The following is a 24510-nucleotide window of genomic DNA, read 5'->3' as shown; positions in this document are numbered from 1 at the left end:
ATGTTATAATCTATCTTTTACTTGCTTAAGCAATTATGGTTGTCTGCCCTACAGAAAGGAAAAAAGCAAGATACGTTTAGATTAAACTGATGATTCAAACTGAAGGACAATGCTAATTTCCAATGTGCTAGAAGTGAGTATAAGTATGGAAAAGAAAAGAAAAAAAATACATTTTAAATGACAGAAACATTTTCATGAAAATTAAGCGAGCATAAATTTTGCAAATGATCCAAATTTAGGAGGGAAGCTAGTCCACCGATTCAGATTCAAATGCATGAAGATTTTGAATTATCTGGAACAGAAACAGAGGGCCTAAACCTATGAGATGAAAGTGAACAGGGATAAACATAAAATCTAGTATTAGGAGCTTTAGAAAAAAAAAGTCTATCTCAAAAACACAAGATGGAAGAGACCATATTAGCAAAAACTCATAGGAAAAAGATCTGCAGGATTATATTACTGACAAATTATGAATCAATAGTGTGACTTTTTTTTTTTCTTAAAAATGAAAGTAAACTGGGCATGGTGGCTTACGTCCATAGTCCCCAAATGAAAGTGAGCCGGGCATGGTGGCTCACGTCTATAGTCCCCAGCACTTTGGGAGGCTGAGGTGGGTGGATAGCTTGAGGCCAGGAGTTCAAGACCAGCTTGTCCAATATGGCAAATCCCCAACTTTACTAAAAATACAAAAATTATCCAGGCATGGTGGTGCACACCTGTAATCCCAGCCACTCAGGTGGCTGAGACATGAGAATACCTTGAACACAGGGGGCAGAGGTTGCAGTGAGCCGGGATTGTGCTACTGTACTCCATCCTGGGCAACAGAGTGAGACTCTATCTCAAAAATAAAAAAAGTGGAAAGTACAAGCTTGGGCCACTTAGGTAGAAAGCTCAAGCAAGCAAGTCAAGGGAGGTAATATCCTAATGGACTCTACCATGGAGTTATATATCCAGTTCTGGGTTCCACAGTTACAGAAGGACATTAACATACCAGAGAGACTCCAGGATAGAGAGACCAGAATTGGGGAGGCTCTGGAAAATCTTCCCATGGGGACATGCTCAAGCTGGAGAACAGAATCTGTCTTAGCAGGGTAGCTAAGGTAGGTCTTCAAACCTTTCTTCTTCAAACCGTCTTCCTTCTGCCCTGTGTACAATGAACACAGGGCAGAGTGAAGAAGATATTTCCTAGAGCTCTGGAGAGCAAAGTAAAAAGAATAGTTTGTCATTAAAAGGAGCCAGGGTTCAGTTTAGCAGGAAGGGAGAGTTTTTAACAACAAAACCTTAAAAAGTAGTAACTCATAATTATTCGTTCTGAGACACTGGAAGTGTTGTTTAAAGAAAAGCTGAATTGAGCATTTGTCCAGAAAATATGAGTTTCAGTATCAGAAGACAAGTTAGAATTGATGGCCTCTAAACACTCTACCAACTTGAATGCCACAGCTTTCTGAAAGTGCCTCAGTAGTAGTTAGAGAAGAAAGTTTACAGTAAATTAAAATACATGGCTGGGCGCTGTGGCTCATGCCTCTAATCCTAGCACTTTGGGAGGCCGAGGCGGGAGGATCACCTGAGGCCAGGAGTTCGAAACTAGCCTGGCCAACATGGTGAAACCCCGTCTCTACTAAAAGTGCAAAAATTAGCCAGGTGTGGTGGCACACGCCTGTAATCCTAGCTACTCAGGAAGCTGAGGCAGGAGAATCACTTGAACCAGGGAGACAGAGGCTGCAGTGAGCCAAGATCACACCATTGCACTCCAGCCTGGACAACAAGAACAAAATTCCATCTCAAAAAAAAAAAAAAAAGCCCAGGTGCGGTAGCTCACGCCTGTAATCCCAGCACTTTGGGAGGCCGAGGCGGGCGGATCACGAGGTCAGGAGATCGAGACCATCCTGGCTAACACGGTGAAACCCCATCTCTACTAAAACTACAAAAATTAGCTGGGCGTGGTGGCGGGTGCCTGTAGTCCCAGCTACTCGGGCGACTGAGGAGGGAGAAAGATGTGAACCCGGGAGGCGGAGGTTGCAGTGAGCTGAGATAGCGCCACTGCACTCCAGCGTGGGTGACAGAGTGAGACTCCATCTCAAAAAAAAAAAAAAAAAAAAAAAAAGGCATTCAACAGTGATATTATGAAATGAAAGGCACGTTCAATGCCATCAAACTTTCTTTCACAAATACTTCAGAAGAAAGCCTTTGATTTTTTGCTCATTACAAAACAGCTAGTGGAGAGAGACCCCGTACCCCCATTCCAGAGTTACTTGATCTGATAGGCAGAACAATGTGCCCCTGACAAAGGGGTCCATATCCTAATCCTCAGAAAAATGGGGAATTGGGGTGTCAAATGGAATTAAGGTTGCTATCATCTGACTTTAAAGTAGGGAGCTTATACAAGGTTATCCAGTGGGCCCAATGTAGTCACAAGAGTGCTTATAAGTGAAAGACGGAGGCAGCAGAGTCAGTCAAAGACAGAGATGTGACAATGGAAGCAGAGGTCACAGTGATACCAAGTGAGAAAGACTCAACCAGCCATTGTTCCCTTTGAGGATGGTGGAAGGCCATGAGACAAGGAATTTAGGCAGCCTACATAAAGTAGAAAAGGCAAGGAAACAGATTCTCCCCTAGAGCCTCTGGAAACCTGTAAGTCTGGACAATGATTGTGGGGCAGTTTGAGACCCTGGCTCCATTTTATATCCTGTCTGCATCCTCCCCTCCCTTTTACAACTCAAGTTTCAGGGAGCATACCTAGAACCGTCTTCATCCGATAACTTCCTTCCAACTCAGCAGTTGCTCAAGTACTCAGACCTTTATTTATTTATTTTTATTTTTATTTATTTATTTTATTTTTTGAGACAGAGTTTCACTCTGTCACCCAGGCTGGAGTCCAGTGGTGTGATCTTGGCTCACTGCAACCTCCACCTCCTGGGTTCAAGTGATTCTCCTGCCTCAGCCTCCTGAGTAGCTGGGCTTACAGGTGCACGCCATCACGCCCAGCTAATTTGCATATTTTTAGTAGAGACAGGGTTTCACCATGTTGGCCAGGCTAGTCTCGAGCCCTGAATTTCAAGTGATCTGCCCACCTCGGCCTTCCAATATTGTTGGGATTACAGCCATGAGCCACCACGCCCAGCCCTCATCCCTTTAATGTATGGTATGGGTAGGATTTTTTTCATACTTCTAACATTTTGCTTTGTGATCACATGTCTAGCCATTTCTTCATTTAATCTATTAGCTTGGCTCCTCTCCATCCACATTGGCTTTCTGGCTGTTCTTCGGGTACACTCCCACTTCCAGGGCCTTGACACTGGCTGCTCTGCCTGGAACTTTCTTCTCTCAGGTATCCTGATGGGTAACTCTCTCATTTCCTTCAAGTCTTTGCTTAACTGTCACTTTCTCAATGAAGCCTATCCTGACTACACTATTTAACACTGAGACCCCCCTCCCACTCATGTCACCCCCACAACACACTTTCAAACTCCCTTTTCCTGTCCATTTTTTCATAGCACTTATCTCTAACACAAAATATAATTGAATTACTAATGTCGTGCTCTTACTATCTGTCTTCTCCCATTAAAATGTGAATGCCACAAAGTGAGGGGATTGGTGTGTTTTATGTTCATTGATATATCCCTAAGCACCAAGAACAGTGCCTGATACATAGTAGATACTCAGTAAATACTACTGTCAAATTAATGAATTCATTATCTTCTTGGTGCCTATTACTAGGCCAGATCCTGGAGTAGGGCTATAAGAGAATAAGACATTGTGTGACTTAGAATCTGCCTTTCCAAATATTACACACCGGTTTGATTTCATTTTGACTGGCTAGGCTGCAAACATTTGGAGGCAGGTATACTACCTTTGACTTGCCTCAACTCCCCTGATACTCACTCAGTCCCTTTCCTCCCCACACCGCGCCCGGTGCCCCAACCCTAATTGCTATTCTACTGGCACCCATTCTCTCCAAGTTTCTCTTCTCTCTTCAGTGGGGAGGAATAAGTAAGAAGGGGGTAAAATCACTCTTTTCACTAAATCTAGGTATTTACCAATATATATAATGTTGGAACGCTTCAGAAAAACACAAATGATTCTTAGGACAATAATTTGGGATTTTTTTTAAAAAAACATAAATATGCAGGAAAACCTCAAACAACTCCAAAACTTAAAAAAAGAAAAAAAAAAAAGTTCAGGTGTGTTTTTACCTTAAACAAATTCCAGTAAATGAGAATTCAAACTTATAAAAATAGACTGGATCTGGGAGTGGCTTTTCACATTTCAAAGGATGCCTCACTTCATATAAGAATTTACTACCTGGTTTTGTTGTTGTTGTTGTTGTTTTGTTTTTTTTTTTGAGACAGAGTCTCGATCTGCAACCCAGGCTGGAGTGCAGTGGCACCATCTCAGCTTACTGCAACTTCCGTCTCCCGAGTTCAAGCGATTCTCCTGCCTCAGTCTCCCGAGTAGCTTGGGACTACAGGCATGCGCCACCACGTCCAGCTAATTTTTTTTTGTACTTTTAGTAGAGATGGGGTTTCACCATGTTGGTTAGGCTGGTTTCGAACTCCTGACCTCAAATGATCCACCCGCCTTGGCCTCCCAAAGTGCTGGGATTACAGGCGTGAGCCACTGCGCCCGGCCAGTTATTTTAAATAGTTTGTTCAATCGAATAAAAAATTGAACCCATGTGTCCTACAATGGAGAAACTGAGATTAAATGATCAACATTCAATTCATACAATGGACTACTAAACAGTCATTAAAAGTTATGTTCTTAATAAAATGGGAAAATGCTAATATTGTAATGGGAGAAAAAGGTGAAAACAAAATTGTATGATTACAATTATTTTTAAAAATCCATAATATTATATACCAATTTAAGGGCTATATATAAAAAAAAAAGAAAAACAAACAAAATCCATAATAAGAAGACTGGAAGGAAAGACACCAAATTATTAACAGATTGTTTCTGAGTATAAAGATTGTATATAATTTCCTTTTATTCTTTTGAATTGTCTGTCTACATTTCTATAATGGGTGTGTATTATTTTTATTGTAAAGATTAAAATATGGCCAGGCCTGGTAGCTCATGCCTGTAATCCCAGCACTTTGGGAGGCCAAGGTGGGGAAGATCATTTGAGGTCAGGAGTTGGAGACTAGCCTGGCCAACATGGCGAAAACCCATCTCTACTAAAAATAACCAGGTGTGGTGGTACGCCTGTAGTCCCAGCTACTCCGGATGCTGAGGCAGGAGAATTGCTTGAACTCGGGAGGCGGAAGTTGCAGTGAGCTGACACGGTGCCACTGCACTCCAGCCTGGGTTGCAGATCAAGACTCTGTCTGTCTCAAAAAAACAAAACAAAACAACAACAACAACAAAAAAAAACCGAGTGAGACTCTGTCTCAAAACAAAATAATAAAATTAAATTTAAAAAAAGATTAAAATAAACTTTAAAAACAAAATCCAGGTTTGATTTTTTTAAATTTGATTCACACAAAACTTTCCAGAATTGTCACTATTGAGGTGACTATTGAGTTGTCACTATTGAGGGAAGAAAAAATTCCAGGACAACTGTTTATCAAATTTTTAATCTAATCACTCATTTGCTTAAGAACAAATCTGTAAGATCTATTATACAACATGGTAACTATAGTTCATAACAATATATTGTGGATTGAAAATTGCTAAGTAGCCAGGCGTGATGGCTCACGCCTGTAAGCCCAGCACTTTGGGAGGCCAAGGCAGTAGGATTGCATGAACCCAGGAGTTCAAGACCAGTGTGGGAAACATAGCAAAACCCCGTCTCTACAAAAAAATGCACAAAATAGCTGGAGTTGGTGGTGCATAGCTCTGGTCCCACTGCTCGGGAGGCTGAGGTGGGAGAAAGGCGTGAGCCTGGGAAATGGAGGTTACAGTGAGTTGAGATCACACCACTGCACTCCAGTCTGGGCGTCGGAGCGAGACCCAGTCTCAAAAAAAGAGAAGAAAAGAAAATTGCTAAGTTGATTTTAAGTGCTTGAACCATAAAAAAAAAAAAAAGTATGGGAGGTAGTGGATATGTTAATTAGCTTTATTTAGCCATGCCACAATGTATACATGTATCAAATGTGTAAATGTATCAAAATATCATTGTTAATATATCCAACTTTTATTTATCAGTGGAAGAAGAGATGGAAGGACAGAAGGAAGGAAGGAAGGAAGGGAGGGAGGAAGGGAGGTAGGAAGGGACAGAGGGAGGGAGGGAAGGAAAGGAAGGAAGGGAAGAAGAGTCTATAATAATCCAGAACCAAGGTAGAAGAGTGAGAAAAACTGATGGTCCTTTTAAGAAAATGTGTGGCAGTTGCTTCTGTGGGAAATGAGGGAGGAGCTCGTGTCAAGTGATTATTTAAAACCCATATCTTGTCTTTTGTGGGCTTGAAATGAATTTGGCTAAATCAATTGACTTAATTGAATTTTTAGAAATCAAATCTTGATCTTCATTTTTAAAGGTTTAAAATGTATTTGTTCTTTGTATCGAATGGAGGAATTCCGTTTAAATGTTCAAAACTGGTAGGTAGGACTGTACAAGAAAAGATGAAGGCGGTGATGACAAACCAATAAATTAAAAGAGGCCATTTGGAGAAATCGCTGAGTCAAGAGTCGGGCAATCACGTGAAGATTTTAATAAAAACGAAACTAATCAGACGTGTTTAGCCTTCCCTTTCCACCCATTTTTGGCGTTGTTAAAGGGAAGAGGAGCGTCGGTTTTAATCAATCCTTTGGTTTCTCTACTGGGCGGAGCATTGAGAAGGTGGCGGAAGGTGGGGCAACCGGCCGGGCTGGCGCGCCTTTAGGCACGTGGGTCTGGGTTGCTGACCAGGAACACAGCGATCTGGGCGAAACATTGGCCTTTTGTGTCTCTTGCGTTTGGTACCTTTTGGGGGCCGGCTGCAGCTGTGAGAGGCCGCGCTCGCTGCCAGCCGTCAAGGCGACCTTGCTCAGCAAAGCCACTATTGTACTTTGAGCTAGTGACTCCCGCGGCTTGGCAGCTTTCTAGGCATTCCTCCAGGACCTTTCTCCCCCTGGAGGCCTCAGCTTTAAATGCAGTTTGTTTTTACAGTTGGGTACTGCTCTATTCTTGGCTTTGGCGCCAGGAGTAGCCTGCAATCCTTACCAGTTAATTGTGGTCTCTGTGCGAAAAGAACGATGAAGTGCTGCCCTTTATGTCTAAAGGTGGCGCTTAGGACGTCGCTAGCGGTAGTGCTTTGAAGTCTTTCTTCAGTGAACCTACTCACCCGGTGGCCTTTATGCGAGCATGAACCTGCACCAAAGCCACTAGGCTTAGTACCTGTCCTGGATTGGCATGTCTGTGGGTGCCGCTGTAGCTATAAATGACTTTGGTTGGCACAAAGAAACACAATTTTTTCACATATGCACTTGTCAAAATTTAATTAATTGTGCACTTTATTCCTGCTAGCGAAGTTTCCTAAAAATAAATAAATAGTACACTTTAAATATATGTAGCTTATTATATGTCACTTATACCTCAATAAGGTTGTTTAAAAGAAGCACATTCAGAAGATCAATACATGGTAACTAAGATTAAGTAACTGATAAAAATACAAAAATGTGTTTCTTTTATCTACATCACCAAGTAAAGAAAAAAAATCACATCTATTGCCCAATTTTGTAATTTAACTTCCATTTATTTTAAAGACTTTAATTTCTGTAAATATAGGCACGTGGTTTTACTTGCAAAGGTTTTCCTGAGGATATTTAATTAATATTTTATTTACTATTGCCCTGACACCTAAGAAAACACAAAGTCACTATTCTTCAAAAAAGAAAAGAAAAAAAGAAAGAAAACAAAAGATCACAGCCTCGTAGGAGATAGCCCGGCACAGGGGTCAGGAACCCTGGTTAAGGGATCAGGCCAACATCGGTCTGAACAAAAACAATCATTTGCCAACTGTGTGAGCTAAGTTGAATTCCTCATTTTCTCTGAGCCTCGGCTTTCTCACAGAGTTCCTGAGTGAATCAGGGTCAGCAAGGGAGGAGTAGAAGGAGGGTAATTTGGGGGGAACCTCAACTCTATGTGGGCCTCAAATATGAGCTGCTGTCTCATAATAAAATTTGTGTGGAATTGCTGGGAGAATGACTCTCACAAAAGTTGATCCTAAGTGAAATCCATCAGCCCTGCTACTAGAAAGTAAGAGAATAGGAGGTCGGTGAGTGTCAAAATCTGAAAGTTTCAGCTGGGCGTGGTGGCTCACGCCTGTAATCTCAGCACTTTGGGAGGCCGAGGCAGGTGGATCACCTGAGGTCAGGAGTTCGAGACCAGCCTGGCCAACATGGTGAAACCTCGTCTCTACTAATAATACACAAAATAGTCGGGTGTGGTGGTGCATGCCTATAATCCCAGCTACTCAGAAGGCTGAGGCAGGAGAATCACTTGAACCTGGGAGGCAGAGGTTGCAGTGAGCTGAGATCACACCATTGCACTCCAGCCTTGGCAACAAGAGTGAAACTCCGTCTCAAAAACAAAAACAAAAACAAACAAACAAAAAACAACTGAAAGTTTCCCAGGCCTGGAGGATTTTAATGATTAAATGAGATAATAATGAATGTGAAGGCCCAGAACGCTATCTGATACATACTACTGTGTAATCAATGGTACTTATTTCTATTTTGTCATTATCATCAGTGGTGTAATCACCACCAATGGCACTTATTTTTTTTTATTCTCATTGGTGATCGAACCACCTACCTGATAGTATTATTGTGAGCAAAGCATTAATGAACAAAAGCAAGTAGAGTTCCTAGCAGAGATCCTGAGACATAAGGCTTGGTCGGTATTCGTTTTCTTCCCCCTTCCCTCTCCCTTACTTTGAAGCATTCAGCTCAAATTCAGCCTACATCATGAAGTTTTCCCTGCTTCACATTTCCCAAGTCAACACATGTGGCCTTTCCTGTGGCTACAGGGTTGGATGGGAGAAGCGTCATTGCCAAGTGCAGGCTAGTGTGGGAGACCTGGGTTGGCTCAGCTGGCACTGAGCTGCAGGGAGGCATCTAAGCTTGCACCGATGTGTTGCCCTGGACTTTGTGCACTTCAGTTGTAGTTGCTATAAGGAAGGAAGTGGGGTGTCACAGGTTGGGTTTTGCCAAAATATGCTGAGGTAGAATTTGCTGTGAAAGATGTTTATTTAGAAATCAATACCTGTGAAAGGATGGGGTGGGAGGCACGATGCATCCCAACAACAGTGATGCCAGCCCAACACAGCCTTGGCCAATCCCACAGCAATGTCCGGAGTGACTATTGCCATCAGTGTCCCACAGTGGGCTGATAAGGCTGGGCCTTCATACCCCTCTCTCATCACTGGACGCAGGCTGCCCCGGAGAAAGCATGACCTCATGACCTGAAGTGGAGGCAGACCCTGCAGTAGCTGACAGCTAATTCTTTTTTATTTTCGTGTTTTTTTTTTTTTTTTTTTTTTTTTTTTTTATTTGAGACGGAGTCTCGCTCTGTCGCCCAGGCTGGAGTGCAGTGGCCAGATCTCAGCTCACTACAAGCTCCGCCTCCCGGGTTTACGCCATTCTCCTGCCTCAGCCTCCTGAGTAGCTGGGACTACAGGCACATGCCGCCATGCTTGGTCAATTGTTGTATTTTTAGTAGAGACAGGGGTTCGCCATATTGGCCACACTGGTCTCGGACTCCTGACCTCGTGATCCTCCCACCTTGGCCTCCCAAAGTGCTGGGATTACAGGCGTGAGCCACCACGCCCGGCCTGATTCTGAGCATACTCTTCACAGCTGAGCAGCAAGTCCTTTTTTGCAGGGGGATCAGAATGGCATATTCCCTGTGTCCACCACACTGGGGGCAAATCAACAGTATAGTAACACATGGCAAACCATTGAATGTTCCGAACAGTGAATCACAACTATATCTCAACATATAAGGAGGAGGACTGGCAGCCATCTCTTGACACAGGATAGTAGGAAAAGTGAGATGAAATGTCTGTGCACCAGACAACTGTACATGTGCGGTAAGAGCAGCTGCCACAGAGAAAAGAGTGAGTGCAGGAAGAGAAGGGAGGCAGGCCCAGGACCCAAGCCCTGAGGCACTCCTAACAGTTAGACTTGGGTAGAGGAGGAGGAACATCAGATTAAGGATGAAACCCCCTCAGAAGCAAAAAGAGGGAAGAACATTTTCAGGAGGATATGTAATCAACTGGGTCAAAAGTTGATCATCCACATCATCATCATCATGATATTACTATTCTAGGATGTTGGTTAAGACCACATGGGGTTATTAAATGGGACCCAGTTTAAGAAATAATAGGCTGGGCCTGGTGGCTCACATCTGTAATCTCAGTACTTTGGGAGGCCGAGGTGGGAGGATCACTTGGGCCCAGGAGTTCGAGACCAGCCTGGACAATACAATGAGACCCCATCTCTAGAAAAAAATAAAAAATAAAAACTAGCCAGGCATGGTAGCCTGTGCCTATAGTCCCGGCTTCTGGGGAGGCTGAGGTGGGAGGATGGTTTGAGCCTGGGAAGTTGAGGTTGCAGTGAGCCGTGGTCGCACCACTGCATTCAAGCCAGGGTGACAGAGTACGACCTTTTCTCAAACAAACAAAAAAAGAAATGATAATCTAGTGAGAAGTAGTATAACCAGGATGACTCTACATTCTCATTTTGCCTAAGACAGTTTCTGTTTATATCCATTGTCCCACATCTCATCCAATTCAGCATTTGTCTCACATGTTTTTCATTTTTGAACTAAATATTACTCTCAATAGTTCCACTAAAATAATTTGGTTTGAGTTTAGTAGATCTCCACTTCGAACTTCCAGTTTCTACAGAGTTCTCATTTTGGCTCCACCTGATTAAATCTGAAAGACAACCACTGATAATCTCTCTTTTCCTAACCCTTTCCAGAAATAACATAACTAACCTCCCCATCAAGGAAAGCAGGCAGAGGAACTCACTGATAAAAGGAAATATGCCCAGACATCAGCAGTTAGGGACTGCTAACAACCTCAGATCTCGTGTAGTGGTGGAGGAAGTATCTGACACTGTTCAGCTGCCTGCCACTTAGAGTACTGGCCAGTGGTTCTTTGGCCTGTGAGTTCCATGTGTGTTTCAGAAGCCATCACGTCAGACTTGGAACCAACCCAAATGCCCATCAATGATAGACTGGATAAAGAAAATGTGGCACATATACACCATGGAATACTGTGCAGCCATAAACAAGAATAAGATCATGTCCTTTGCAGGGACATGGATGAAGCTTGAAGCCATCATCCTCAGCAAACTAACACAGGAACAGAAAACCAAGCACCACATGTTCTCATTCATAAGTGGGAGTTGAACAATGAGAATACATGGACACAGGGAGGGGAACATCACACACCGAGGCCTGTTGGGGAGTGGGGGGAAAGGGGAGGGAGAGCATTAGAACAAATACCTAATGCATGCGGGGCTTAAAACCTAGATGATGGGTTGATAGGTGCAACAAACCACCATGGCACATGTATACCTATGTAACAAAGCTGCGCGTTCAGCACATGTATCCCAGAACTTAAAGTAAAATTTTAAAAAAAAAGAAGAAGAAGAAGAAGCCATCAGGTTGCCAGTTAGCAGGGTCAATGGGAAATGTGGGCAATTATAGGTAAGGTGTACCTGTATAGACATAGGAAATAGAGACTGAGCAGACCAGCCACAGAAGATATAGAGAGCAGTCTGAAAATTCTTACAACAGTGGTTATGTAATTTATGCATGGTGTAAATATAAAACTATGTATTGATTGATAATGCTTTTTTATTTCATTATAAACCTTCTTAGAAGTAATAAGCTCAAATAAATGAAAATACATGTTTACTGAAAATTTAGGTACTGGCTGGGCATGGTGGCTCATGCCTGTAATCCCAGCGCTTTGGGAAGCTGAAGCTGGAGGTTCACTTGCACCCAGGAGTTTGAGGCTGCAGTGAGCTATGACTGTACCACTGCACTCCAGCCTGGGCAACAGAGCAAGACCCCATCTCTTAAAAAAAAAGGTACTAAATTTGGTGATGTACATGTAACACGCACAAAACGTCTATTGATGTTTACCACTGTGAGGGCCACAGTGATATAACTGACCACACAAAACCCAGAAGGCAATGGTCTGTTGAGGAAGCAACAGCATCTACCTCATAAGGCAGTAGTTATTTTAAGAATGTGCTTAAGGACCACAGGTTTACATATAACTTTATTCAACATGATTCTCATGTAGATCCAATGACTGCTCTTCTAAATTCATTTTGCTAAATTTTTATTCCAACTTTCCTTGTGCACATACAAAAAGTGAAGTTGTAGCTATCAAGGTGTTGGTTGCATTAGCCAAACAGTGTAATGATGCCAACCTTATATCAGTGTCCTCAGATGCTTCAAAGAGAAGTTAAATTATTAATGATACATTTATTTCATCCAATGCATGAAATCAAAATAACAATTTTGGAACTGAATTCTGATGAAGACAAAACATCTGACAGCATCATAAATGCTGTTGTAATATAAACTTAAGATAAAATCCTAAGCCCCCTGCCGAATGAACAGATCCCTTCTTGGCCAAGAGGACCCCAGAAAAACCTTAAAACTGAGTCCCTGGCCATGACGGGATGAGAGGTCAGACATGTCTTGTTATACCCTCTCCCTTTTATGGTTTAGACGCAACTGACCAACACTAATGTTAAAATAGAGACTGTAAGACTGACAGAATAGACTCTTTGTGGCAATAAGACATGAAATTATAAACAGGACCTAAGGCCATGTCAAGTAAGGGTTAAGGAGGATGGGTTGGGGTGGGAGCTTTATGCTAAAGAGGTTGGCTAAGTATGTGTATGCAACAGGTTACAGGAGGCGCTATGAATATTCATGAAGGTGGTCTTGACGTATGCATATTGAACAAACATGCATATATGACTATGCTGTAACTGTCTCAAGGTTTTTCTTTTTCTCTAGCAGCTAAACAAGCACTGGTCTTAAGATAATATTAAAACAACTACAGCTCATCTAGCTCACAGACCCTGACTAACTGTTCCCCCAGTCATAACTACAGCTTTAATTGGACAAAGACTGATTTTAGCATGTTTCTCCTGATAAGATCACCCACCATGGACTGGTTCTGCCTGGTTTACAGAGGTTGTGCACTTGCATGCTTACGTGTCCTGAAAAAATCTTTTGTGTATAGGACCTAATTGTAATACATTTAAATGTTAAGTCTCAGCCTGGCGTGGTGGCTCACTCCTGTAATCCCAGCACTTTGGGATGCCAAGGCAGGCAGATTACTTGAGGTCAGGAGTTCAAGACCAGCCTGGCCAACATGGTGAAACTCTGTTTCTACTAAAAATACAAAACTTAACCAGGCATGGTGACAGATATCTGTAAACCCAGCTGAGAGGGGAGAATCACTTGAACCCAGGAGGCGGAGGTTGCAGTGAGCTGAGATTGCGCCATTGAACTCCAGCCTGGGCGATGGAGCAAGACTCTGTCTCAAAATAAAATAAAATAAATGTTAAGTATCCACCCCAAAGTGAACATGGGTCATATATGCATGTTTTTCAATATGCATGCATCAAGACCGCCTTCATGAATATTCACAGCTCCTCCTGTAACCTGTTGAATACATATACTTTGCCAAACTCTTTAGCATAAAGCTCCTACCCAACCCTTCCTCCTTCCAAGTACTACCTATCTCTGGTCTTGGCTGGAGGCTGTGTTTTCCAGCCTGAGGGATGGCCATTTTGCAGGCCGTAACTTTTTATAAGAAATAAAGTCTCCTCTCCTTCTCTAAATTTATAAATTGTGTGTTTTCTAAAGATAACAGTAAGTTCAGTAACTAAGTTTAATGCTGAACATAAAATGACTTGGGTTTTTTTCCAGGGATAATAGGAACACAAATTCTAGCAGAGAAAGAATGTGTTAAAAATAATGTTCTTAATTAAGAAACTTATGGAGCAAAAATATCCTTGGGATTGGTTATAGTGCACATGTAATTGATAATTGCATCCATACATCCAAACAAGTTGTAACACTATATCTATCAAATATATAGATATTCTGTTTGCTATGCTCATGCATGCAATCCCAGCAATTTGGGAGGCTGAGACAGGAGGATTGCTTGAGCCTAAGAGTTCGAGACCAGGCTGAACATATAGCGAGACCCCCATCACTACAGAAAATTAAAAAATTAGCTGAGCATAGTGGCATGTGCCCGTTGTCCCAGATGCTCATGAGTCTGAGATAGCAGGATTGCTCGAGCCCGGGAGGTTGAGGCTGCAAGAATTTGTCATTGTGCCACTGTACTCTGGCCTGGAAGACAGAGTAAGACTCTACCTTAATTTTTAAATTTATTATTATTATTTTTTTTTGCTGGGCTCAGTGGCTCACACTTGTAATCCCAGCACTTTGGGAGGCTGAGGCGGGTGGATCACCTGAGCTCGGGAGTTCGAGACAAGCCTGGCCAACTTGGTGGAGCCCCATCTCTACTAAAAATATAAAAATTAGTCAGGCGTGGTGGCGTGTGCCTGTAGTCCCAAGTACTCGAAGCTGGGAGGCGGAGGTTGCAGTGAGCCGAGATGGCTCCACTGCACCTCAGTCTGGGCGACAGAGCAAGACTCCATCTCAAAAAAAAAAAAAAAAATTTAAACAGTTTTTGAAGGGCTCCTTTGATAGTGCACCTAAGTGTCCTAAAATTGGTACTGACCTTTTTTTTTTTTTTTTTTTTTTTTACAAACATTGGGTTATTTTGTTGAACATCAGTAGGTAATATTTAATCAAAATATTCAACAAATAGAGCGCCTAAAAAAACTTGGGCTTTTGAAGCTTTTAGCAAATTGCAGTTATTGAAAACAAAGCCTGAAAAACAGAGAGGCATCAAAATGTATCCCTAAATAAAGGACTGAAACAAACTAGAGCTATAATGGTGAACAACGAGCAAACAGGATTTAATTGTGAAATTCTATAATTGTGCTTTGGAATATGTTAACTTGAGAGAAAGCATTTGACATGTTGATAGTGCTCTTATTTTTTTTTTAGTTGGATACATTTAATTTGATAATATTTCAATTAGACAGATTTATATTCTGTACCTGAATGGAATGAAATTGAGAAAGCCTGTGATTTTCAGCATCCACATTTGGCAACATTTTCAAAAGAAACATAGAGACAACTTTTTAAATGAGTTCTGTCATGTGAAAATATTCGTTGAAGAATGACGTTTTGAATAGAGAGTTTCTGTAAGAATATTTGAGATGAAATAATTACCCATTTTAATTTTTTTAAAGTGTAATTGTGAGTCTGGGGGAGGTAGCTCACACCTGTAATCCCAGCACTTTGACAGACAAAGGTGTGAGGATCAATTGAGGCCAGGAATTTGAGACCAGCCTGGGCAACATAAAGAAACCCTGTCTCTACAGCAACAACAACAACATATTATAAAACAAAAGTAGGCAGGTATGGTGGCACACACCTATAGTTCTAGCTACTCAGGAGGCTGAAGCATGAAGATTGCTTGAGCATAGGAGTTTGAGGTTGCTATGAGCCGTGATTACACCACTGCACTTTGGCCTTGGTGACAGAACAAGACTCCATCTCAAAAAAAAAAAAAAAAAAAAGTAATTATGACTAAGTATGCTATAGTTAAGATGTATACCTTTTATTGAACTTGAGGTACAGGGTACTCACCTCAATACTATCTCAGCACCTGCAGACACAATATTTTCTAAATTAAAAATAGTATGGTTTACAGATACAAGATAATTGAAGTTATTAACAATTTCAAATTTCTTAACCATAAAATAAAAATTTTTCTTTTTTTTAAAGACAAGTTTTCACTATGTTGTTCAGACTGGTCTCAAACTCCTGGGCTCAAGTGATTAGCCCTCCTGGGCCTCCCCAAGTGTTGGGATTACAGGCATGAGCCACCTCACTCAGCCTAAAATGCAAGCTTAAAAATGATTGCAGACCATTTTATTTTAGAGTTTAAAAATAACAAAATCAGCCGAGCATGGTGGCTCATACCTGTAATCCCAGCACTTTGGGATGTGGAGACAGGCAGATCAGTTGAGGCCAGGAGTTCGAGGCCAGCTTGGCCAACATGGTGAAACCCCATCTCTATTAAAAATACAAAAATTAGCTGGGCGTGGTGGCAGGCACCTGTAATCCCAGCTACTCGGAAGGCTGAGGAAGGAGAACTGCTCGAACAGGGGAGGCAGAGGTTGCTGTGAGCGGAGATCGCACTAATGCACTTTAGCCTGGGCGACAGAGCGAGATTCTGTTTCAAAAAATACAATAAAATAAAAATAACAAAATCATATTGAAACAATACCTTCTTCACAAAAATACCAGTGATGCATTATAAGACAGGACTAAGAAACTGATCAGACTATGTGAATATGTACCAATAATAATTGCTCCTGCTATTTGAAAATTTTTAGTAATCAGTATAAATAACATTTTGCTTTAATATATACAGATGGATGTTATCTTTGTTTTTTAAATAAAGCATTTTACTTTTGACAATAGTTTTTGCACACTAATAAAATCAATTTTTGGTACAAAATAAATATTTCAGAAAAGTTATATAGTTGGTTTCAGAGCTCTCTTCACTCAAAAGTGTATCAGCTTGGACAAGAAGTTATGTGGTCTCCTTAACTATAGCATAGTTAGCATATTAGCTTTTGCAGCAGACAGCCTGGATTTCAATCCCAGTTCTAACACATAGTAGTTTTGTGACTTTAAGTAAGCTATTCAATCACTCTCATACTGAGTTTCCTCATCCTTTTTTTTTTTTTTTTTTTTTTTTTGAGACAGAGTCTCGCTCTGTCGCCCAGGTTGGAGTGCAATGGGGCAATCTCTGCTCACTGCAACCTCCGCCTCCTGGGTTCAAGCAATTCTGCCTCAGCCTCCCAAGTAGCTGGGACTAAAGGTGTGCACTAGCACCACCGTGTCCAGCTAATTTTTGTTTGTTTGTTTTGTTTTTGAGACGGAGTCTCGCTCTGTTGCCCAGGCTGGAGTGCAGTGGTGTGATCTCGGCTCACTGCAACCTGCACCTCCCGGGTTCAAGCAATTCTGCCTCAGCCTCCAAAATAGCTGGGATTATGGGCGTGTGCCACCACACCCAGTTAATTTTTTTTTTTTTTAGTAGACACAGCGTTTCACCATATTGGCCAAGCTGATTTTGAACTCTTAACCTCAAGTGATCCGCTTGCCTCAGCCTCCCAAAGTGCTAGGATTAAAGGACTGAGCCACTGCACCTGGTCATAATTTTTGTATTTTTAATAGAGACGGGGTTTCACCATGTTGGCCAGGCTGGTCTCCAACTCCTGACCTCAGGTGATTGGCCTGCCTCGGCCTCAAGTTTCCTCATCTTTAAAATGGTAATGGTAATAACATAAATTCTCTCAGTGGTTTGTTGCAAGGATGAAATGAAATAATGTGTATAAGGCACTTGGTACAGTGCCTTGGAATGTTGCACTCTCAGTAAACATGAACTATTATCATTGCTGTTGTTATTACAATTAAGAGGCTATATTCATGATTATTGTTAGATTTTCCTTACCATTGACTTGGCGTCCTAACAGCAGATTGGTTGCCTGGACTTGTCCTTTTCTAGCAAAGGGATCCAGTGATCAGGAAGATTTGCCAAATTAAATGGTGGCATAGATCAGCATTGTCTTGTCTTGTCTTTTTTCTTTCTTTTTTTTTTTTTTTTTTGAGACAGAGTCTTGCTCTGTCACCCAGGCTGGAGTGCAGTGGCACAATCTCAGCTCACTGCAACCTCCGCCTCCCAGGTTCAAGCAATTCTCCCACCTCAGCCCCCTGAGTAGCTGGGACTACAGGTGTGCACCACCACGTCTGGCTAATTTTTGTCTTTTTAGTAGAGACGGGGTTTTGCCATGTTGGCCAGACTTAGACCAGCATTTTCAAAATTATTTTTTCTCAGAATACTGCAAGAATACTACAACATTGAAAGAATACTGTATTATTGCAGAATCCTGCAAGGTGCTCTGTCAGCAAAAGGTTCTGTTGTCAACTGGTGTTGGGAAGCTATAGACATGTGTTGTAAATTCATAATACGTATTTAGCACTGTAAAATCTCTCCAAAGTCCTGCAATAAACACTTATATTTTGCTTAACCCTCATTTTCCAAATTTATTTGATAATGTAGCCTCTCCTTCCCTCTCTCTTTTGTATGTATGTGATGCCTTCAACATAATAGAGAGTATTCTACAAAACATTTTGCGAAACATGAATCTAATATAACATTTTCATTTTAAAAATGAGAGGCTCAACTGAGAGAAGGACTTTCCCAAGGCCACACAGTAATAGTGGATATGTAGACCTAGATGCCAGGGCTCCAAATCCTTGTGCTTTTTCTTTTAGGGAAGTGTCTTTGTATGTAATAATCTTTGTGCATGGATACATGAATGTGGGCTGTATATTGATAAGTAGGTGTGTGATACCTCCGACATTTCAAGGACAAGGACATTTTATAACAGCCAGAGGGTTTTTTTTGTTTTTTGTTTTTTTTTGAGCGGAGTCTGGCTCTGTCACCCAGGCTGGAGTGCAGTGGCGCGATCTCGGCTCACTGCAACCTCCGCCTCCCGGGTTCAAGCGATTCTCCTGCCTCAGTCTCCTGATTAGCTGGGATTACAGGCGTGCACTACCACGCCCCGCTAATTTTTGTATTTTTAGTAGAGGCGGGGTTTCACCAGGTTGCCCAGGCTGGTCTCGAATTCCTAACCTCAGGTGATCCCCCACCTCGGCCTCCCAAAGTGCTGGGACTACAGGCGTGAGCCACCGCGCCCGGCCGGTTTTTTTTTTTTTTTTTTTTTTCAATTATGAAACCTACCGTTTTAACAACCTCCACGCTCTTTGGGACTGAAAGTTTCGGCTCATAGGCAATAGGCAGCCACCACAGACCACAGTAATGGAAAATGGTCTCTTGAACTGACACCAGATGAATGCCAGAGGGCGCTCTTTCCTAAACGGTACCAATTTAGAGTCCCTAAGCAGGAAGGCACAAAACCAACAAGTTTCAAGGAGACGGAGGAGGTGAGAAAACACTGTGTCTGGAGGAAGTATAGTAATGTTTAAGATATAAAGCCATAGACGAGAAGTTAGAAAAGAAAGGGAGACTGAATAGCACTGTATCAATATATAAAACAGTTTTATAGTCAACAAAACTAAGATTATAGGCCAGGCACGGTGGCTCAGTTCTGTAATCCCAGCATTTTGGGAGGCCGAGGCGGGAGGATCACTTGAAGCTAGGATTTCTAGATCAGCCTGGGCAACATGGCAAAACACTGTCTCTATCAAAAATACAAAAATTAGCCGGGCGTGGTGGCGCACGCCTGTAATTCCAGCTACTTGGGAGGTTGAGGCAGGAGAATTGCTAGAACCCAGAAGGCGGAGATTGCAGTAAGCCGAGATTGTGCCACTGCACTCCAACCTGGGCGACAGAGCAAGACCCTGTCACAAAAACAAACAAGCAAGCAAAAAAAAAACAACTAAGATTATAAACAAAAAAAGTAAATGCAAAAAAGTTTTTAATGCATAGGAATGATAAAAAGCCAACATGAAATTATATATATAATTGCATATTATAAATAATTATAATTAAATAAGTATGTAATTGATTTTATATTATAATTATATGATATATGCACACATACATATAATCTGTCTATGAAATCTATGAAACCACCAAGTCTCCAACAGCCAAAATGTCAAGTTCATATTTAGAGGAAATAATATAGAAATAATTGCTAAGGACCCCATCTCTAAAAAATAAAAAAGAACAGAAATTCCTGATATTATTGAGCACATACTATGTATTTGGTACCTTATGTCCACTTTTAACACTTAAGTTTATGAGGTAGTTATTATTAGAATACCGTCCTCATTTTTCTGGGTTTTTTTTCAACAGGGTCTTTGTCGCCCAGACTGGAGTGCAGTGGCATGATCATGGTTCATTGCAATCTCGAACTCCTGAGCTCAAGCAATCCTCTTGCCTCAGTCTCCTGAGTAGCTCGGACTAGAGGCATGTGCCGCTATACCTGGCTAATTTAAAAAAAGAAATTTTAGAGGTGGGGTCTTGCTATGTTGCCCAGACTGGTCTGAAACCCCTGGCCTCAAGTAATCTCCCCATCTCAGCCTCCCAAAGTGCTGGGATTATAGGTGTGAGCCACCGTGCCTGGCCTTGTCTTCATTTTACACATGAGGAAACTGAGGCTTAAAGGCTTAAGTAACTTGTCCAAGTTCAGAGTGCTAAGTGAAAGAGATAGCTGAGACTTCAAGGTCTTCCTCCAGAGGACCCAACTATTCCCTGCTTCTTTCCCATGCCTTATAAAGCCCTGTGTGGCCTGGTTTCCACTTACCTCTCCAGCCTTCCTCATCACTCAGCTCTCTGAAAAGACCATGTTCCCTGCCTAGGACCCACTTCCCTCCATCTTTGCCTGACTCAATGTTACCCGTCCTACTGGCTTAGCTTAGACATCACTTCCTTCAGGAAGTCTTCTCTGTTCTCCAAGCCTGGATTAGGTGACCTTTCTTTGTGGGTGTTCGGCTCTCCATCATCTCACCACACTGCATGGCAACTGTCCACTTCCTGATCTGTGTCCTCTGTTAGACTGGGAGTTTGGGGAGAGCAGAGACTAGATTTGGCTTGCTCCCAACTGCGTTTCCCAATCCTGGCACAATGCCTGCCACATAGTAAGTTCTCTATACACAGACACTCCTCTGCTTAAAACATTTCTTAGAGAACCACATGTGAAGAGAAAATGTCATCAACTCTGCCACCAGCAGATGGTTATTGGCTGTCATTTTGGTCTCTGGCATTGGTGGTTCATCAGGCATGTTTGCTGTGATTTTGCTTATGTTTGAGTAGTTTAATGAATGTTATTAATGTATTATATACCTGATACAAATAAAGAGTGTTGAAAGTCCCAGTAAGAAGTGACATAGGGTTACAATAGAAATGAAATTAGAGCCGGGTACAAAGGCTCAGGCCTGTAATCCCAGCAGGTTGGGAAGCCGAGGTGGGAGGATTGCTTAAACCCAGGAGTTTGAGACCAGCCTGAGCAACATAATGAGACCCCATCTCTATGAAACATTTTTTAAAAAATTAGCTGGGCATGGGCCAGGTGCAGGGCCTCACACCTATAATCCCAGCACTTTGGGAGGCTGAGGCGGGTGGATCATGAGGTCAGGCGTTTGAGACCAGCCTGGCCAACATAATGAAACCCCATCTCTACTAAAATTACAAAAATTAGCCAGGCATGGTGGCACGCGCCTGCAGTCCCAGCTACTCAGGAGGCTGAGGCAGGAGAATTGCTTGAAACCGGGAGGTGGACGTTGCAGTGAGCCGAGATCATGCCACTACACTCCAGCCTGGGAGACAGAGAGAAACTCCGTCTCAAAAAAGAACCAAAAAACAAAAAACAAAATTAGCTGGGCATGATGGCATATGCCTGTTGTCCCAGCTACTTGAGAGGCTGAAGTGGGAGGCTCACTTGAGCCCAGGAGGTTGAGGCTGCAGTGAGTCATGTTTACAACACTGCACTCCAGCCTGGGTGACAAGGTGAGGCCCTGTCTCTAAGAAAGAGAGAGAGAGAGAGAGAGAGAGAGAGACAGAAAGAAAGAAAGAAAGAAAGAAAGAAAGAAAGAAAGAAAGAAAGAAAGAAAGAAAGAAAGGAAAGAAAAGAAAGAGAGAGAGACAGAAAGAAAGAGAAAGAAAGAGAAAGAGAAAGAAAGAAAGGAGGGAGGGAAGGAAGGAAGGAAGGAAAGAAAATTAGAAATAAATATGAAAATTATCAGGATTGTACAAAATATATATGAATAGTTAATAGTAGTAAACATTCTGATGGACAAACACTAAATCATGCAGCGTGTGAAGAAAGCTGCGTCAATGAAGGTCAAAAAACATCTATAAGAACCGTATATTTTGACCGGGGAAATGCGTGTCTTAGGCTAATTCCCAGAGCACTCGTTTTTGGCTGGTCAAGGTGGAGTTAGAGGTCTCTGTCCACTTTTCAAAAGTATTGTTTTAATCCTTTATGACACAGGACGGCCTTGAGTTTCTCTGAAATCTATTATTGTGACATCTTGAATTTAAAGATGTTATGGCAAAGAGCTAAAATAATCAATGTTTATGAAGGAGGGTCACATCCTAAAAAATAAAACAAAAAACAACACAGATTATTCCTCCTACTGTGTATCCCCTAACCCCATTTCTATAGGATTTTAGAAGGTATTATCTAGATTTCACAATGTATTACCATCTCCTGAATGCCTATTACAGGTCAGGCACTTTTTTTTTTTTTTTTTTTTTTTGAGACGAAGTTTCGCTCTGTCACCCAGGCTGCAGTGCAGTGGCATGATCTTGGCTCACTGCAACCTCCCCGCCTTTGGGTTCAAGCCATTCTCTTGCCTCAGCCTCCCGAGTAGCTGAGATAACAGGCAAGCACCACCATGTCCGGCTAATTTTTGTATTTTTAGTAGAGACAGGGTTTCACCATGTTGACCAGACTGGTCTCGAACTCCTGGCCTCAGGTGATCCACCCGCCTCGCCTCTGAAAGTGCTGGGATTACAGGTGTGAGCCACCGTGCTTGGCCTAGGTCGGGCACTTCTAAACATTTTTTTTTTTTCAGTTCATTCACACATCCCTGTGAGACAGATACTATCTCATTCTACAGATTGGGAAACTAGGGCCCTGAAAAGTTAAGTCACTTTCCCAAGGAAACTAGGGAAGTGTTTATGTTGGAATTGGAAGGATCCAATATGCTCCTTACAGTCCACCAGCCTTCCTCTATTATCTAATTTCATTCTCACAACAATCACGTGAATGAAGTTAAGAAAATTATTCCCCCACCTCTCAGATGAAAACAGTGAAACCCAGGAATGTTCACAGTTTCACTATGCAGTGAGTAGAAATAGACGTGAACTCACATTTTGTGTCTCTAGGTCCAGTGCTCTCTCCAGGTCACCATAACTTTATTTCTTCATTGGTTGGTTAAAGGCTAGTGGTTGGAGCTTTCCCAGGGATTAGTCCTTCTTAGTGGCTGTAGAGTATGTGCCTGAGGTAGGGGGGGACTGGCCTGCTCTGTTGTTGGAATAAGGGAAGGAACAGCAGATACCCCACTAGAAGAAATGTTAGAGGATGTCCTTCATGATAACAGATTAAAATCTGGATCTACACGAAGAAATGAAGAGCACTGGATATGGTAACTACATGGGTAAAATGCACAAGATATTTTTTCTTATAATTTAAATCTCTTTATAAGATATTTGGCTTAAAAATAATAACATTGTATTGTGCAGTTTATAACATGTAGAAAAAATGCATGGCAACAATAGTGGTATGGTTTGAATGTGCTTCATTAAAAATTCATGGTGAAATTTAATCTCCACTGTGGTGGTATTAAGAGGTGGGGTTTTGGGGGAAATGATTAAGTCACGAGGGCTTTGGCCTCATGAATGGATTAGTGCCATATAAAAGGTCTGGGATGGGAGAGGTGGCTCACACCTGTAATCCCAGCACTTTGGGAGGCCGAGGCTGGTGAATCACTTGACTCCAGGAATTTGAGACCAGCCTGGCCAACATGGCGAAATCCCATCTCTACAAAAAATAGAAAAATTAGCTGGGCATGGTGGCGTGCACCTGTGGTCCCAGTTACTCAGGAAGCTGCAGCAGGAGGATCTCTGGAGCCTGGGAGGTTGAGGCTGCAGGGAGCCATGATAGTGCCACTGCACTCTAGCCTCGGTGACAGAGTGAGACCCTGCTTCCAAAACTAAAAAACAAAAAGAAGGTGGACTGTAACAGGTTAAAGATGTATTACTATAAAACCTAAAGCAACCACTAAAATAACAAAACAAAGAGTTATATTTAATAAGCCAACAAAGGCAATAAAATATAATCGTTAAAATGCTCAATTCATATTAATTTATTACTTTTTCCTTTTTTTCTTTTCCTTTTTTTGTGGAGGCTTTCTGGAAAACCAGAAAACCTGCTAGACAAATTCTAAAAGAGCTGTAACACTGACTTTTTCCTTTTTTGAATCATGCTTTTGCCCTAAACCCCATAGATTTTCTCCTATATTTTTTCTAAAAGTGTTACAATTTTACATTTTATATCTAAGTCTGTGGCCCACTTTGAGTTATTTTTTGTATATGGTGTGAGATTTAGATTGAAGTTCATTTTGTTTTGCTTACGGTTGTCCAATTGTGCCAACACCATTTGTTAAAAAGGCTATCGTTCCTCCATTGATTTGCTTTTGTATGTTTGTCAAAAATCAGTTGGAATAGCAAACTATATGTTACATGTACTTTGCCATAATAAAAGAAGAAAAAAACAAACAGATGGGTTCTTTCTTCTGTTGCATTGATCTGTATGTCTATATTTCCACCAATATCACACGGTCTTTATTACTGTAACTATATATTACGGCTTAATATCAAATACAGTAATTCCTCCCACTTTATTCTTCTTTTTCAAGAA

The 24510-nt window shown here is 41.7% G+C and overlaps 1 non-coding gene across 1 annotated transcript; it reads right to left on the bottom strand.

Annotated features, from left to right (window-relative positions):
- Nucleotides 1-23993: 23993 nt before the first annotated feature.
- Nucleotides 23994-24053, bottom strand: LOC112424416 (U7 small nuclear RNA). Its single transcript, XR_003015162.1, has one exon. It is a non-coding gene; the product is annotated as a U7 small nuclear RNA (small nuclear RNA).
- Between the last annotated feature and the right edge of the window lie 457 nt (nt 24054-24510).

This window comes from Macaca nemestrina, chromosome X, assembly GCF_043159975.1.
Source record: "Macaca nemestrina isolate mMacNem1 chromosome X, mMacNem.hap1, whole genome shotgun sequence".
NCBI classification, from domain to species: Eukaryota; Metazoa; Chordata; class Mammalia; order Primates; family Cercopithecidae; genus Macaca; species Macaca nemestrina.
Note: the sequence above shows the minus strand (reverse complement) of the source record. Positions and strands in the feature narration are given on the sequence as shown.